At 38.7% G+C, this 19,032-nt stretch overlaps 1 long non-coding RNA gene across 1 annotated transcript; it reads left to right on the top strand.

Moving 5' to 3' along the window:
* The first annotated feature begins 4,792 nt into the window (after window positions 1–4,792).
* On the top strand, window positions 4,793–11,416 carry LOC109459780 (uncharacterized). Its single transcript, XR_012491711.1, has 3 exons — window positions 4,793–6,303; window positions 10,076–10,239; window positions 10,576–11,416. It is a non-coding gene; the product is annotated as an uncharacterized LOC109459780 (long non-coding RNA).
* Window positions 11,417–19,032: the final 7,616 nt, after the last annotated feature.

The following is a 19,032-nucleotide window of genomic DNA, read 5'->3' as shown; positions in this document are numbered from 1 at the left end:
AACTTCTGCTTTTCTTACTAGATTGGAGTTGTGAGTTTTGGGGAAGAAGACCACGTAGGTGAAGTGCCGTTTCCATCACGTCATACCAGGGGTACATGCCACCAATCTGTGCTGGATGGTGACCACCTGGCTGAGTTAGTTGGTCAGTGCCTTCATTCCAAAGCTGTTTTTTTCCGTCCTTTCGGTACTCTATACTCTTGGGGAAGAAGTAAGTCCACACTTGAGTGGGAAACTATCCTCCCCCTTAGCCTTATATTTTTAAAAGGAATATGGGAATCTGTTTTATTACTACTTAGCCGCATCTTAACAGGCTTTTTCCTTTTTCCTTAGATATTTTTACTGCCCCCCCACACCCTTCCCCCTCCCCCACACATAGACACCTTCTTATTTTTCAACAGAACAATTGTATTTTTGAGGAATTCTAATGGATACTCCCACCTACTCCCTGAAGGAATTATAATTGTGTGCATAGTGGAGTGATGGTTTTAATAAGATGATGGCAAAATGTCTTGATTTTAACGTGTATAGGGAAGAACGGATAGTCATTCAAATTGGACGGGGTTGAAAAACCTGAGGTAGGAGTTAGCCAGTACATTGTGTTTACAGTGGTGCCTTCCCTTAGAAAGAAAAAGTAAATAGCTTGACATTTGGTTTTTGACTGAATGCTTTCGAACACTTCTGAGGCTGCTGTTCTCGCCCAGCATAGATGTGGGGTCCATTGATAGACCTGTCCTGGAATCCTGGCTCCATTAAACTAGCTTCAAGCCTGGATCTCCTCATGGACTAAAAGAATGATTATAGAACCTATTTCAAAAAGAGTAAATGAACTAGTATAAAGTGCTTATTAGCACAATCCCTGGGCCTCTGGCTAGCCCTCAAATGTTACTATCTTTTGTTCTTAGGAGAATTTAGAATTTATTGATTGCCATTGAAGATTTCTTAGGATAATCATTTCTGCTTTGATGCAGGTTAAAGGTTGTAGAAAGTTGATTACTTTCAGTTCATATTAGATCATTGAGATCCTGAGAATAGTCTCGACCTAAATAAAGCTTAAAGTAGCATCTTTATTGTTGCAACTTTGGTTTCCACGGTTTTCAGTGACTGTCCACCATGCTTTTTCTAAGGGAAATGTAACAACATAGTTTATCATGCTGGAGCACAGCAGATGGCAGAACCAAAGGCGGATTAGACCAAAAGGAAAGCAAAATGGGAAACAAAAATATACACAATTGAAGACAATAAAAGAAGCCAAAGATGAAAATTAGATAAAAGAAATTTTTTTTTGCTTTGTTACAAATGCCCCCTTAATATTGATGCCAGTTAAATATATTAGTAAATTGTAAGCTCAGTTATGAATATAACAATTCAAAATGGAAACACTAATGTGGATGGGTTACCTCCCTATTTCATCAGTGATACTTTGCAACTTTAGAATGAAGAGGTATTTGACATAAAATAAGATGGCAGTTATAATTCTAGTATACACAAGGAAAATTATTTCTTGAGGTAAAAAGTTTACAAATTAAGCTTCAACATAATAGTGTTGCCTGCTACCATTAAAACATCTACAAATATATATTAAGCTTATTTCTATTTGGGCTTGCTATATTAACTGCCTTGGTTTCCTCTGTAAAAGCACCCCGTGCGTGCTTATAGTGCTTGCATCTCAGTTATTTTCTAGTTTGCTCACGTTTGTGTGCTTACCACGAGTCATCTGGGCTTCTTTCTAAACTTGTTTATTTCTTTTATTAAGAGATTTAAACATGTAAACTGATAAAATATGAGAGTTGTGTCTATGAAAATTAAATCGACGGCTTTGGAAATGCCTGATAAAGGTGAGTTGTTTAATTAGGTATAGATCAGAAAACAAAAAACATGGCAGGAAAATCAAATATCCAGAAATTTGCACGTAGTTTACAAGTGTATTTTCAGTTTTCACTTTGTAGGGAAATCAGCTGATGCCTTAGAGGTGAGGTATGATTCAAAGTATTTGTCTGTTTTTGATGAAAATGTTTAAGGTTTGTATCACTTTTTATGACTCCACTCCTTAATGAATAACTATTGCATTAACATTGTTCATTTTTAAGATTTTAACCTAAATTCTTTCTAAAATCCAAAAACGTTTCTCCCCTGCAGTAAACAGGTTAAGCATTTCTGTATGGGGTTGTGTATGTACATGTGTGTTGATCAACTATTAGTGGACCGAACTGGGTCCGAATACTCAGTAGTTGCTGCCAAAGACAACTCCAAGGTTATCTTATGAGAAGGAACTTTATTGTGAGCCAGCAAGCAAGGTCACACCTGGGATCCTTCCCAGACCAATGTATCCCCAAACAAAGCATCAAATCCATCTTTATCAGGGGAAATCATACATAAACAAGGGTAAACTTCATCATTACCTGTGTAGGTGGGGACATTTCAGGGCACATGCAGTCAGGAAACATGGCTATACATACATCAAATGTTCAAAAATGGTGGAAAAATCTCCAAGATTTTAGTATTGTAATGAGGAAAGTTCAGGAAGTCACTGGAGGGTCCTTCAGGCAGCTTCAGCTGGTCTCTGGTTTCAGCTGGTTCATCCCTGGTCCCGCAAAGCATCCTGGGCTTGTTCCTGAAAATCAGTTCCAGCAGTCATCAACCTCAGGGATTGTGCAAGTATGGATAAACAGCTGCCTAAGTCTTGATCTTTCCGTGAAACTTTCAGCGAGTTACAAGAGAGCACTCTACAAACCTTAACAAATTTTAGAGTGATCTGAGTGGGGTTACAGGTTAGTTGAGCAAAGTTATAAACTCTATAAACAGGTTAATGTATGCTAGGCTACATGTGTAGTTTAGGTTACACTGTTATCTTTGCAAATAAATGTAATAAAGAGAAAAGTATTCATACCACTGTCGGAGGAGAAACTGTTCTCTACCCTTCAAATTCTTCTGGCTGGACTAACAACACACGGCAGGTTAGCAGCAGAAAAAGTTTAATAGCATGTATACACCTCCTGCATATAAAGGGAGAGACCCAGGAAAACAGTAACTCACCAAAATGGCGGAAACCACCTTAAATACATCATCCTTCAGCTAAAGACAAGAAGATTGGGTTGGAGAGTTGGTTAGGGAGGAAAAGCAGTAAGGTTATACAGACTTAAGTTCGTGCCTTCTCTACTGATAGTGAAAGCAGGCCAGGTACAGTGAGAGAAATACCCTGACAAATGCAGATTTCCCTTAAAAATGTAAATGTTCTTTTACAAAGGATAACTTCTACTTGGTTTTTAGGGCTTTTCCCGGGTCTGTTGTTTTCTTAAAATTTACCAGCCTAAAATTATCCCAGAGGCATATTTTGTGGTGGCAAACTCTGCTCCCCTTAACCACTTAGAAAATGTAATGTGCTAGCATTCACATGTTTATTTCAAAGATCTAAATTTATGTATGAAATGTTGGAGAGAAGAAATGTATCCAGTAACAATTCCTGGTGTCTAAATTTAAAGACACTGAATCCATGTCAAGTCTTGAATAAACCATTCCTCAGAGCTTATGTAAACTTTTGTTCCCCACCCCCACCTCTGCTCCGCACCACCCCATTACTCCCTTTCAATAAGGGAAAATATGTAGGAAGAGGAAGCTAGTCATTAAATTCCCATCTTGGAATTATGTAACCTATGCTTTCCAGATAGGCATGTTGTTTTTTTTCCATTTTGTTTTTTCTTTATAAATTCTGCTTTCCAGGCAAAATCTGAAAGGTCACATATTAAATACATGAAAAATGGAATGCATATAAATAACATACATGTAGAAATAAACGACTTACTTGCATCAGTATTTGTTTTCAACCGGATTAAAAGATTTCAGAGAAGACATTTTGAACACCTTTATAACAAAAGTTCAAAATTTAAAAAAGACACATTAATACTAAGTTTTATTCACATACATACACCCTCTTTTCCCCTTCCAGTTCATGTTTATAGTTTGGCGAGGAATCTATTCCATTCATAATGAAGTGGCAACTTTTGCTCTTTTCAAGGAAAGCCTTAGATGTTTCCTCATTATATATCTTGTTTCACACCATTCAGGATGGGAGCTTAGGCCGACCACCACAGATACACAAATGACTGCCTTAGTGTGGTTCTTGAATGGTTTTGAGATAGGGCGAGAGCAGGGCCTCCAAGAAAAACCACTAACTGCCCGCCTAAGACAAGGGACCAGTAAATCAAGATGTGATAAGGAAACCAGCCAGAACGGGCCAACACCAAGATGGCGAAAGAGTCACCTCCAAGTGACCTCCAGCAACGTTACAGTCTTTGTGACATAGCTCCATGCTAAATGACACACTCACTAGCGCCATGACACCTCCGGAGGGGACCATATAAGGACAACAAAGGAGGTATATCCCTGATTCTCGGAAAAGTCCACCCATTCCTTGGAATTAACAATAGTCTTCCCCTTCATTTCCATGTAAAATACCTACCAAATAACTGCCACACTTCAAATCGAGGTTGTCTCTTGCCGCAGGGCAACCCCTGCTCTGCCTATGGAGTAAATCTTTATTCAACAAACTACTTCCCCTTTATTTCTTTGTTCACGTTTGAATTCTTAACTGCCTGAAGCCAAGGATCCTCTTTCCTGCACCAGCTTTGATATTTAGCTCTCTGGGACTGGTAACACATCTATCCCAGGTGTCTAAATGGGCTCTCCTAATTTATTGATAAAATCACCACCAGTAAATATCATATTTACAACTTTTACATAATACTTGTAATATTAATCTCACATTTATTCACAGGTTGGGCAGTGGTTCTTGAGCTTTTTAGCCGCAGGACCCCGTTACACAGAAATTATTGAGGAACCCACAAGAGCTTCTGTTCATGTGGGTTCTATCTATTTCCTATTGGAAACTAGAACTGCACAATTTTAAAGCGCTTATTGTTTCATGGAAGAACAGCTGGATTTTCATCTTTCTTGGGTCCGATCTGTTGCAGTAGCCCTTGTCAGGTCATCTTCTGGAAAACTGGACTGTACACTCATAGAATGAGAATGAAAAGCCTCAGTCGGACTGAATATAAGTTGGCTTTGCAGACAGCCTGGGGGACCCACAGCTCGGGGACGGCCTTTGCTAAGGGACTCTGCTGTTCACATTCCTCTGTAAATGACTACCCTGAGGAAGATATTTTGAGCCATTTCTTGAGCAGTCAGTCCTGTCTGGCAAGGAACTCGCCACTGTACGCACACACAGGCCCCTTCCCGCGCACGCACACCAGTCCTTTCTTTCTTGGCCTATGAACATAAAGTCAAGTACATTTAAATCCACATATTCCTTACAAGGAATCTATTGATTCACAGGTTTTAGTGATCACTGAACTTTTTTAAACTTGGTATCATTTCCTCCCCTCAGGCGGCACTTGACTGCCTATAAAAATAAGAACATGGGTGGTTTAACATTCAAAATTACTTGTGATTTGTATTTGTAAGAGATTTGTGTGAGGATACTTTGCATCTGAAGGGAAATGTTTGCTCTAATCCTCTTGCTTGTCTGCCGTTACCCCCACCCACTCTCCCAATGAGCATTCTCTCACTTCCTTTTCCCTCTGCTTTTTCCACTAATTTAACTTAACCAAGCTCCAAGCAAAGGTGGTGGTGACAAACGCAGGGGTGGGGTGGGGGCTTGTCAAATAGTCAGTGATCCCTCTTCTCTCTCCTCAGCTACCGTGTGTTTCTCCTGTCCAAATCAGCACCCTTCACTCCCACTGTTAGCGAGCCCGGTTCCTGCTCAGGCCCCAGCTCACACCACCTTCCTGCTGCCCTGTTGCTGAGCTCTGACCGCTCTGCTTTTCTTGTCTTCCCACAAACCGGGTTCATCCCCACCTCCAGGCTTTTCCGTTCTATCTGCCTGCCCCAGGTATTTGCTCTCTTCTGCGGGGCTCTGCTAAAATAACTTTCTCAGAGAGTGTGTCCCTGGTCATCCCATCTGACACAGTTACCCTGTCACTCTCTTCTAGTTTCCCCATAGAGCTTATCTAAAATTGTTTGCGTACGGCCTTGTCTTTGTTCTGTAAAATGTGAGCGTCACGAGGTTGAGGGACTTTGTCTCATGTATTGACATAAACACTGCCTGGCACACAAAGTGCTCCGTAGGTGCCGGTGAAATGAGTCACTGACCTCCAAGCCCATCCTTGCTATTGATGCTGCTTTGCTGACCTTCCTTGCTTGGGAAGCGGAAGTCAGTCTTGGAACTAGTGATGCACAGAGGAGGAGAAAGTTGGTGCTGCTAATGATTGCTTGAAAAAAAGCCACGTGACTCATTTTCTTTACCCAGAGGTAGGTTGACTGCCTGATAATATTCCCATTTCACTTTTAGTATTCTCTTTGCTGCTCTTTTGAAGTCAGCCTGCCACCTGCATTCCTGCCTCCATCCCTCCCTGCCTTCTTTTCCTCCTATTTTCTCCTCAAAATTGCCTTTGATTCCCATTTAAACTGGATTTTCTCTGAGTCAGATAAGGTGGGGGAATACAGTGTTATTTGCCCTGAGATCGCTTAGAGTGCTGGAGAGGAGCTGGGAGGTAATTTAATCAAAATTTCCAGTTTCTACATGAAGAAACAGGCTGGGAGGCTATGACTTTCCCAAGGTCCCAGTTAGTGACAGAACTAGGACTTCAAGCCCAGATTTTCTAGTTCCCACTTCAAAGTCAAATGCTTCTAAATCTGTGCCCAAGCCCACTACTTAGTTAGTTGTTGAATGACCTATCAATTACATGAGAAATATCCTCACTCAGATTTATTTGGAGAAATAAAAGAAAGTGCACACTGCGTATCATGTGGAAGACTTTGGTGTGTCAGCTTTTGCTGTCCCCTCCCTCTTCTCTCTCTAGCAGTCCTGGCTTCTCATGGAGGAGAACCTGTGCTTTCTTTAGTGTGACTATCGTTTGTTTCCTTCTCTGCACTGGATTGTAGATCCTCTTCAAAGCCATTTAGCTTTCAGCTCTCACATGGCCGAAATTGCTTAGGCAGGTGAAACTTTAAAAGCTTTATTTTTAAAAATTATTCTAATTTTTAGAGACTGATGATTCCTTGTAATTGAAGCATATATATACCATTTTTCACTCCAGAAATGTGATCACTTCTTTTAGTTACACTAACACCTCTACCATATAGAAAAACAGTTTGACCATAAGATGATCCTGATACAGAAGTCACGTTTCCAATTTTAGAAAAGTGGTAAGGATTTTATCAATTGACTTTTATAGCACCCAGCTTAATGTGGTTCCTAATAGAAACAAAGATAAAACGAAACACAAAAATTTTTTTTAAATTACACAAAGTGACAGCAGAGGGAGCTATTCAGGTTTGATTACATTTTCCATTGTCCTGGTTGAGATTTTTGCTTTGTTTTCCCTTAAACTATAGTATTTTGACTTAGACTTTCTCATCTCGATTATCAATATGCAGGAAACGTTTTATCAGATTGGAGGATGCCTGTGCAGTTTGAGAGACTGCAAAAAATGAAGCTTTTTTTCTTTCTATCTAGTCCCTCATCATCCCCAATGTACTTCTAAAAGTAGTTGGTATAAGAAAAGTAATGACAATTTTACAGCTATAATTTTAGAAATGAGGAGACTCTATTAGTGTAAATCTGCATCATCAGCGTCAAATGCTCTACAGGCCATTGCCCAACATTGTCAGGCTTCCTGAAGACTTCTGTTGGGCTTCAAAAGTCATACAGAGCTTGCTTGTATGATCGCTCTCACTCTGCCCTGCTTTAGTTATATGAAGTGGAATATGAGACCTGAAAGGGTTAAGATTCAGCATTTAATGAAAAACCCTCATCAGAAGTGTGTGGGGGTGGCGGGGGGAGACAGTTGAAACTGGACTAGATCTGGTGTGTCCATGTGTGCCTGCATGTGTAGTGGGTGGTGGTTAGGGGAGAAGAGGAAGAAGTTTGTTGCAGGCCTTTCTCCATGATCTTTAGGTCACATCCATGTGCACGATCTGCTTCTGCTCTTGATGTCCGTGTCTCTGTACCCTACTGCTGGCCCCGTGCCTCCTGGATGGACCCCAGCCTCGGAGTCCTCCCCACTCCAAGCCCACTTCAGCCACAGTCTTCACTTCTTCACTACATACTCTGAATTCCTCTTCTAGGAATTTCTCCTTTTGTGCACAAGTGCGCCAAAAAATGTGTGGGTATGTGGGGGTACTCCTTGCAGTATTATTTTTTTAAAAAGTAATAGCATTTAAAAAAAGGGGGGGAACAAGGGAACATTTGAGATCTAGCTTCCCAGCATATGTCATCAGTTTGGCTCAAATAAACGTACAAAAATTCTCTAAAAAAAAAGGGAATGAATCTGTTCATTTAAAAAATAAATTATGAAATTTCTTCAGTGAAACACTATATAGCCATTAGTGCTGATGTGGGAAGATGATGTATTTTCTTTCTTTTTTTTTTTTTCAAGATTTTATTGGGGAAGGGGAACAGGACTTTATTGGGGAACAGTGTGTACTTCCAGGACTTTTTCCAAGTCAGGTTGTTGTCCTTTCAGTCTTAGTTGTGGAGGGTGCAGCTCAGCTCCAGGTCCAGTTGCCATTGCTAGTTGCAGGGGACGGAGCCCACCATCCCTTGCAGGAGTCAAACTGGCAACCTTGTGATTGAGAGCCCACTGGCCCATGTGGGAATCGAACCAGCAGCCTTTGGAGTTAGGAGCCTGGAGCTCCAACTGCCTGAGCCACCGAGCCGGCCAATGTATTTTCTTAAACTGAACATCTCATGGTACATGTGATCTACATAATCTGTACTACGGGTTTTTTAAATTTAACACATAATTGAAATATAAGATTTACATATAATTTTAATGCATGCTTTAAATTTAAGGTAATTTTTAAAAGGATTTTTGTAGATAAAGTTTCTGGAAATATACACAGGACATTCATAACAATGGCTACTTCTGAAGTATGGTGCTAGACTCGCTGGGTATGGAGGAGGGAAGAGGAGAGATTTTGCTTTTGATCTTATATCTTTCTTTGCTTTGAACTGTCTATCAAGAGCTTAAACTTCATGACAATGAAGTTCACAAACTTGCCACCGTGAGCTTACATTGGCAGCACTGTACAAACAGCTCGATAAAATTTCATAACCGTGATATATCAGTGTTGCACAGCTGTGTTTGTGTCGACATGTGGCGGTGTGTTGCTGAGTGGCATTCATTATTGTTGTTGCGTGTTTTTGTGTGCCAACATGAGAATGTCTGAGCTTGAATTAGAGCAATGAACAAACATTAAATTTCTTGTTAACCTTGGGAAGAATGGAAGTGAAATCAGGGACATATTGTCCAAGTTTATGGAGATAATGCGATGAAGAAAACGGCAGTGTACAAATGGATTAAACGTTTTTCTGAAGGGAGAGAACGCGTCACTGATGAAGAGAGGTCAGGGCTGCCAGTAATGAGAGAACTGACGAAAACATTGCAAAAATTCGTCAAATTCATCGGCTAACTGTGAGAAGCATAGCAGACTAGGTAAACATTGATAGAGAAACAGGAAAATCTTACTAAAAATCTTGGCGTGAGAAAGATGTGTGCAAAAATGGTCCCAAAGGAGCTCACTGATGAACAAAAGCAAAGGAAAGTCCAAGTTTGCCAAGACATTTTGGAGAAGCAAGACAACGTTTTGTGCCATGTTATTATTAGTGATGACACATGGGTGTACCAATATGACCCTGAAACTAAGCACCAAAGTGCACAATGGAAGTCAGCCAATTCTCCACAACCAAAAAATTTCTGTCGGTCCAAATCAAAGGTCAAAATTATGTTGCTAACCTTTTTTTGGTATCAGAGGGATTACTCATTATGAATATGTACCAACTGGACAAACAGTTAACCAAGTTTATTATTTGGAAGTGCTGAAAAGGCTGCGTGAAAACGTTAGAGGAAAACAACCTGAACTTTTCGCCAACAACTCATGGTTCTTGCATCACGACAATGCACCAGGTCACACAGCACTGTCTGTGAGGGAGTTTTTAGCCAGTAAACAAATCTCTGTATTGAAACACCCTCCCTACTCCCCTGATCTGGCCCTCAATGGCTTCTTTCTTTACCCAAAGATAAAGGAAATATTGAAAGGAAGACATTTTGGTGACATTCAGGACATCAAGGGTAATACGACGACAGCTCTGATGGCCATTCCAGAAAACAAGTTCCAAAATTGTTTTGAAGGGTGGACTGGGCGCTGGTGTCGTGGGTGACTGTAGTGGTATTCAGCAATGAGGTATGTAGCACTTTATCTAGGGTGAGTTCATGAACTTAATTGTCTGACCTCGTATAATTAACAAACTAATTTAAATTTAGTTTAAATGAATAAATCTACTGCTCTTCCACGATTGAATCCCAGCTTCATTGTCTCCCTAAAGCCTTTAATTACAAAGTCATATGTATACGACTTTATATATAATATAAATACATGACTTTGCTTAGATTAACCTGTAAGGCCACTTAGATCACCCTGAAAGTAGTAAGGGTCGGGTAACCATATCCTGTAATTTGCTAAGAGTGTGACTGAAGGGCTGAGACTTAATTAATAAACTTTCTTCCATACCTATGCCAGAACTGTTTTTCTCAGGAGAAGCCCGGGATGATTTGCAGGACCTGGGGGCTGATGCGGCCCAAACCACCCGAGGCCGAAGAAGCATGGAGGACTCTGTATGAAGTCTTCATGAACCATCGTCATCATACCCTCACTATGATGCTAAAATCTCCTCCTAGGGGTGGAGACTTTCCACCATTTTTGAACACGCAATATATGTATAGGCATGTTTGCTCAATATACATGCGCAGGAATGTTCCCATCTACACATGTGATGGCGGAGCCCATCTTGAAGTTAATGCGTGATTTCCCTGAGTCCAGATGAATCTGATCCTTTGTTCAGACACACACCGCTTTGGGATTGGGCAAGAAATTTAACCTCCCTTAGCCTGAGTTTCTTCCCCCAAAGGGTGGGAATACTGATGACATTCTTGCAAGACTGTTGTGAGGGGAAAAGTGAATTTGAGCAAATGTTTATAGTATGATCACCAGCCCGGCAGATGTAGGTGCCCAATAGGAGATAACAGGTATTTCTTTTGAGGATGGAGGTCGTTTTCTCCATTCTTCTATCCTTGGCACTTTGTTGAATAAATGCAGTAATGCTTCTTACACCAGGCGTTTCTTCTGCGGCATGATATCATTTTCTAGACTTCTGTATCAAATTGTACCTGTACTATGTTCTCATTCACATCAATCTGTGCTCTCAGCTAGCTATTTGGATGAACAATCTTGATTGTGGCTGACTATCAAAGCTTGCTGACATGTTTCTAATGGTCCTCTAATGGCTGAGCTCAAAGGGGAATCTAACAGAGACATCCAGTTATAGAAAATTCAGAATAAACATTTGGCATTCTCAAATCAACTATACAGGTAGTTGCTACCAGTGATGGTGTGAGTTTTGTCTGGTCAGCATGGAGCAGAGAAGAGCAGTCAAGTTGGTTCTGCTCTGAGGGCATCACCAGTCCGCATCAGAGATAGTAGGTGGTTTTGTAATTTTAAGTGTCACTTCACCTCTTCTTATGAATCTCCTCCCTTTAAAGGCACTTCTCCCATCTGCTTTTTATTATGTTTTATTTTGAAATTGTAAGCTGCATTTGTTCTGTAGCAGAGTCTTGTCAACACAAAATTTTGAATGAATTGATTAATCTATGATTTTTTGCCCAAGTCTGATAGTATTCCCAGCACCTAATTTTATGTCCTTTTGTTTAATGGGGTGTAATCAAACATTTTCTTCCGCTTCTCGAGGAGCATTTAGATGGAAACACTGATCAACTTGATTGTTCCATAAAGATATAAATGCTACTGGTAGAGTTCACTTGTTTAGAAGATTCTTCTGGAACTGGTACTCCATTAACGTGATAAGGCGATAATGCATCCAGGTAAGTGAAATACATGTCAGAAATAGATCCTATAAAAATTCAGTGCTGCCTGTCTCCTTTAGTTTCTTTCAGCAATAAGCTGGAAGTGTGTTTGCTTTTAACTTTGTTTCTTTTGACACTTCACTTTTTTATCAGCAACAAGAGATGTGTTGTTTTATCTTCTGTTTTTAATCTCTGCTTTAACCCCCCCTTCACATGCCAGGAGCAAATTAAAGGTCTGCTTTTTTGATAACTAAGATTGTTATCCCAGGAAATGAGTCAGTGAAAACGTATCTGCATTAAACACCAGCAGCAGAATCTGTTTTTAATGAAATGCATCGTTTTAGCAAGAGTCCAGGGCTCAGCACACAGATCAGATGATTCCAGCGGATGACCACCACCAAAACCTTTGCCAATCAAGTCCACATGCCAAGTTATATACTTGGGAGGAAATGTTTCCTACAGGAAATCTCCAAAATGCCTATTTGGAGTGGATAAACTATGGCTACTGTTCCTTTGTAATGGCTCTGATAGGGGTCAAATTCCAAGGTATTTTTCCTTAGAATCTGGCCTGCCCTGTGACTGTTTAACCAACTGAAGGCTGTGCAAGTGACACTTGCCTAAGTGGTCTAAGCTTTAAGAACATCTGGAAGCTTCTGTTTTCCATTTTTTGGGAGTCCTGAGTAGCCATATAAAAACCTTGCTACCCTGTTGGAGACAACACATGACACCACATGGAAAGAAAGACCATCTCAGTGTCCGAGGAAAGCCTCTAAATGGCTTTAGTGTCATTCTCCTTCAGTCTCATTACAACCTTGTGAGAGACCTGCCACAAAGACCTGTAACAGGTGGGACTGGCTTTGGGATGGGTAAAAGCTGGAAGGGACTCAAGGAGATTGCTGGTGAGGCTGGGAAGGACATCTGAGGTATCGTCTTGGGACAGTTTCTCTTGACTCCACTGGATAAGGAGAAGAAGTCAGCATGCCCACTTTCTCTACCCCTCTGGTTTTCTTCAACTTCCCAGCTTCAGCCAGGGGTACCATGGTTTTCACATAGTCAAGATTTGTAACACGTGTTCTGTCCCTAGTGACAAGGTCAAATATATTTACTTTTCTTTTTACATAGAAATCAGTTTAAAGTCGTGCAAAATTTTAGATTTGGTACTATAATTTTCTTATACAGCTATATTTTTTCTTTGTTCCCCCTCCCCCACTTATTGGCTATCTTTTTTCTTGTCAATGATAGAAGTTCATACCTGACTTACCCATATGACTAAAATCTTCAAGAGTTAAATAGTTTCATCTGTTGCATGAATTTTGCTTTTTATTTCTTGAGGACATTTTCCTCAACACTCTCTGGCTTCCTTTTTTAATTTGCTTTCTGGGCCCTGGCTTCCTGTTGATTGCTTTCTGGGCCCTGCTGCTCATTTTTCTTCTGAGATTTATTTTCAGTGCACTCCTAGTTCAATTCCATTGTTTGCTCTGCTGTTTTCTCTTTCTTGGATTCCTTGTCTTATTCTGCTGGATGATGTAATCAAGTAAATATTTTTTCATGTAAATATTTCCAAGTAAATATTTTTGTCATAAAGGGTAAGTACACAGTAAAGTTTCGGTCTTTGCATGTAAAAAGTCTGATGTTTTCTATCTCACTCGTTGATAGTTTAGAAGGATGTATAATTTTAGATTGAAAGGGTTTATCCTCTCAGAATGTTGAACTCTTGCTTTGTTATATTCCTAAATCTAGTGTTGTTAAGAAGAATTCTAAGGCCAATTTGAAACTTCTTTCTTTGCATATAAGTTATTTTAATTATCCCTTGCAGTATGTTTCTTTTGCTTTAGCATTCCGAGTTCCACAAATATGTCTACATATGGATCTTTTTTTCATTCATGGTTTTGGGTACTTCCAAACTGAGAATTCATGCCATTGTTTAGTTATGTAATATTTTCTTCTTGTGTTTATTTGATTGTCTTCTGGCCTTATTTTACCTATTCTGTCATATTAGAATTCATATTAGATGATTGAAACTTTCTGAAATGAGCCTCCATGTCTTTAATGTTTTTCTTTTATTAAATTTTATTCACTTTTTAAAAATTCTACATTTTAATAGATTTTTCTCACCCAGTACTTCTATTTGAGGAAATGTTTTCCTCAAATATCTGGTGACCTTTGGTTGTTCATTTCTGCTCATGAATAAAAGACTAGGTGGGTTAGTATATGTAGAAGTTATGGCTTTTCTCTGCTATTGAGCTTCTTCCATGAATGCAAAGTTGAATGGGAGCTCTGTTTGCTTATTCATTTATTTATTTACTTATTAATTCAACAGATAAGTAAAAAGCGCCTATTGGTTGTTCTGGGAAATACTGAGATGACCATGGTGAGCAAAATAAAACATGATTCTTGCTTTCATGGACCTTTCTGTTTAGAGGAGGAGATGCAATCAAAATGCATTCAAATAAATGAGTCATAACACACCAGTATATGAGGAAAGGACAAGAGTTATATGAAAGCATATAATACAATAAATTGATATATTAGGATACTTTTGGCTGCTAGTAACAGAAAACCAAGGTGTCCTGCACAGAGAAGCTGAGCTAAAGAAAGGGGAATGGCTCATTTAGTGAAGAGGCCATGTCTCAAATGATATTGTTAGGAATCTCCTTTTTTTCCTCACTTGTTTTCTTTTTCTCTGTGTTGTTTTCATCCCTAAATGGGTCCTCCACAAGTGGTGACAAAAGTGGCCACCAGTGATCTGAGTTAATGTCCTACAAACCTAGTGACTCTATCCTAACAATTAAGAAACTTATAACATCTAATTTAACTGTTTCCTATTACTTAAGCAAACTCAAATAAAAGATTCTCAGAAATTTCATAATGGTCCCAGGAGTGTGTTTCATTGACCTGGCTTTTATCATCTGTCCTTCTCTGAATCTATTACTCTGCCTGAGAGTATGGAGTGCTCTGATTGGCTAGGTATGTGTATATCCCACGTTGGGGGATGGAGTCAGCCATAAAGCCTTATTTAAGGACAGTTAGTTCCACAAAGAAAAATCAGTGAGGACAAAGGATGTGCAGTGGAAAATGCATAACATTTGATTTTAGATGATTTGTGTTCAAACCCACCTTTACTCTTCCATGCTATGCGATCAGGAGCAAACCAACCATCACTCTGAGCATTTCCTTCCCTTTTGCCACCACTTGTGGAGAACTCACTTAGGGATGAAAACAACACAGAGACAAAGAAGACAACTGAGGAAAAGAGAGAGATTCCTAATAATATCATTTGAGACATGGTTTTGAATATATGACATAAATAGTAACATTACTTTTAGAATAAGAAAATAACAAATACTCGTGTAGTTAGTTAACAACTTAGCTTAAAAAGAAAACATGAACAGCATATCCAATTCCCCCTGTGTACTCTTCCCTGATTACACCCTCCCTTCTGTTTCCAATAGGATATCACTGTCCTGAATGGTTCTCATGCTCATTATTAGTGTTGTTTTGCATATTGGTAAACTTTACATAAATATCGCTATGCTGCATTTTCCTTCTGTAGCTTGCTTTTTTTTGTTGTTCACCGTCTTTGTGAGATTCATCCATGTTGATACATATAGCTGTAATCCATTAATTTCTACTTTTACATAATATCCCAGTATATGACCACATTGCAATTTTCCAAATTCATTCTCTTCTTAATGGCTATTTAGATTGTTTATAAGAGTTAAGATTGCTTTGAATATTCTCATGCATATCTCCATGTAAATATGCAAGAGTTTACTCTAGGGTACATATGTGGGAATGGACTACTGGGTTCTAAGGTATGCATTTTTTCAGCTTCACTAGATTTTGTCAAAATGTTTTCAGAGGTTGTTGTAACTATTTATACTCCTACCAGCAGTGTTTAAAAATTCCTGTTGTTATTGAAAACTGGCCAGAGAAATTGATTAAATATTTTCCAAAGAAGACACGCAAGTTGCCAACGGGTACATGAAAAGGTACTCAACATCAACTCAATCATCAGGGAAATGCAAATCAAAACCACAATGAAATATCATCTCACACCTCTTAGAATGGCTGTCATCAAATAGACAACTGATAACATGTGTTGGTGAGGATGCGGAGAAAAGGGAACTCCTATGTACTGTTGGTTGGAATATAAACTGGTACAGCCACTATGGAAAACAATATGGAGGTTCCTTAAAAAAAAATTAAAAATAGAACTAGCCTGTGATCCAGCAATTCCACTCTGGGTATATATCTAAAGAAAATGAAACCGCATCTTGAAGAGCTATCTGTACTACTATGTTCATTGCAGCATTGTTTACAATAGCCAAGGCATGGAAACAACCTAAGTGTCCACTGATGAATGAACGAATAAAGAAGACGTGTCATATATATATATGTATATATACACACAATGTAATGTTATTCAGCCATAAAAGGGGGGAAATCCTGCCATTTGTGATATTGATGCACCTTGAGGGCATTATGCTAAGTGAAATAAGTCAGATAGAGAAAGGCAAATACTGTATAATCTCACTTATATGTGGAATCTAAATGAAATCATAGAAACAGAACAGATTGGTAGTTGCCAGAGGCAAGGTGTTGGGGAATTGTGTCTAGGTATAAACTTCCAGTTATAAGATAAGTTCTGAGGATGTAATGTACAGCATGGTAACTACAGTTACCAATATTATATTCTATATTTGCTAAGAAAGTAGATCTCACCACACACAATAAAATTGTAACTATGCGAGATGATGAATATGAACTAGATTTATTGTGATCATACTGCAATGTATCATTAAATCATTATGTTGTACACCTAAAATGAATGCAATGTTGTATGTCAATTATATCTCAATAAAACTAGGGGGGAAACCCCATTGTTTTTCATCATTTGAAAACATTCTCACCATTTTGGAGTGCTGACAGGTAGAAGATAGAAATGTAAAAAAATGTGATAGTACAATGGAATAAGTGTTTCAGTTTGTACAATGGGAAAACAAAAGAAAAGTAATAGAGAGATCCTCTGTATCTAGAAGCATAACAAAGTACAAGGAAAGGAGGGACAGTTGGGAGCATCTTTGAAATAAGACAGGTAACATCCCATAGGGTCAAACTGCTAAGTTGAGGCTTGGCAGGTTCTTGGTGTTTCTTCCATGATTCATAAAGTGCAAAAGGGGCACTTTTGACTCACAAATTACCCATGATGTGCCTACGTGGCAAAGGAATCACTTTCACATAACTCTTTGTTCACAACATTCAAATATTACCAGTCCTAATGACAAGATTCAATTTGGTGTCCTGGGTCTCTGTTAACTATGGAATATTACGTAGTGAGATTTAAAATTATATATTTAGAGTTATCAGGGACTTTTAATTAACAATATACACATATATATATATATATATATATATATATATATATATATATATATATATAAAAAATATAATATGATCACATGGTATGATATGATATGATATATAAATATATTTCTGGACAGTTAAATTTTTTTTAGTAGTCTGGAATTTTAACAATGAAGCCAATATCTGTTAATGGAAGGTAACATGACCAAAAAAGAAATTGTGAACCTCCGTTTTTTGTTTTTTTTTTCAAGATTTTACTGGGGAAGGGGAATAGGACTTTATTGGGGAACAGTGTGTACTTCCAGGCCTTTTTTCCAAGTCAAGTTGTTGTCCTTTCAGTCTTAGTTGTGGAGGGTGCAGCTCAGCTCCAGGTCCAGTTGCCGTTGCTACTTGCAGGGGGCGCAGCCCACCATCCCTTGCGGGACTCGAGGAATTGAACTGGCAACCTTGTGGTTGAGAGCCCACTGGCCCATGTGGGAATCGAACTGGCAGGCTTCGGAGTTAGGAGCATGGAGTTCTAACTGCCTGAGCGACTGGGCCGGCCCTGAACCTCAGTTTTAATACTGCACTAAATCTAAAGAAAAGAAATTAATGAACGTTTACTTTTGTTTATATATGTAACTAAAACTAGAAGACAGAAAAATGTGACAGTAACATGTGTCACTGGAGTAGGCTTAAATTCTCTTATTTGAGGGGAAAAGGTAAATTGGAATAACTTAGATATTAAATTAGCCTTTGAAGCAGTTTTTTTTTTCTTTCTCCTGGCTAAGGAGCTTAGGAATGATTTCTCAAAGCATGAAAAAAATATTTGTGATTACTCTCATTAGAAATGTCATTAGCAAGTTTCTTGGAGGCCATAGAGTAGTTTGACTGATTTTCTGTGCGACAGCCCTCCTCAGTCTCTGAATTAAAATGATCTGCTACCTTACATTGGTACATCCTTTTGTAGTTGTGAAGTGTTACATAAATTTTTGATAATGGTGGCAATAATCTGCTTCATGTCCCCAACTCTGAAAAGAAAGTTGAATTTATATCAAATAGAAAAACCATTCAAATCAAAGTTTGTGACAAAAGCAATAGTTTGGGGCAATGATAAATAAACTGAATTAAAACCACTGAATAGCTCAGGTTATGTGTACGTGTGTAATCTGCCAAACAAATTATCCTAAAAATGCTCTTTCATATCTTCCATGTCTAAATGATTTTAAGTTTGTCTGCAAAATTGCAAGTACCGTTATTTCCCCGAGAATAAGCCCTACCCCCAAAATAAGCCTCAGTTAAGATCGTCACCTAGACAGATGCATTTAATACGTTTGTTGCAACACACAACAGATGTATTGAATTCTAAAATAATAATATTAATATATAATTGAATATAAATAAATATTATTGACATTAATACTTAAAATAAATGGTAATATAAATTATAATTATTTGTAAATACCCAAGCGGCACCTTTGAACGAGAGGTAAATGCCTATGTAAACAGATGAACTTGAGACTTATTGCCGAATGACCAATCGGAGTACAGACACAACTGCACGAATAACGTGCTCACTTGATAATGGACGTGGTTGTGTCTAATATGAATCTTCATAATTCAATACATCATGTGTTGTAACGGACGTACTTAATGCACTCATGTGAAATAAAGAAACATTTTCTGAATTTTGGTGCCTGCAATTTTTTGTCGCTTTTGTGTGGACCATCATTCTTAACTGTCATCATTTTTGTTGCCACTGCTGTCTTGT

This window comes from Rhinolophus sinicus, linkage group LG14 (assembly GCF_036562045.2).
Source record: "Rhinolophus sinicus isolate RSC01 linkage group LG14, ASM3656204v1, whole genome shotgun sequence".
NCBI lineage: Eukaryota > Metazoa > Chordata > Mammalia > Chiroptera > Rhinolophidae > Rhinolophus > Rhinolophus sinicus.
The sequence above is the reverse complement of the archived record's forward strand: the minus strand, read 5'-3'. Positions and strand labels throughout refer to the sequence as shown.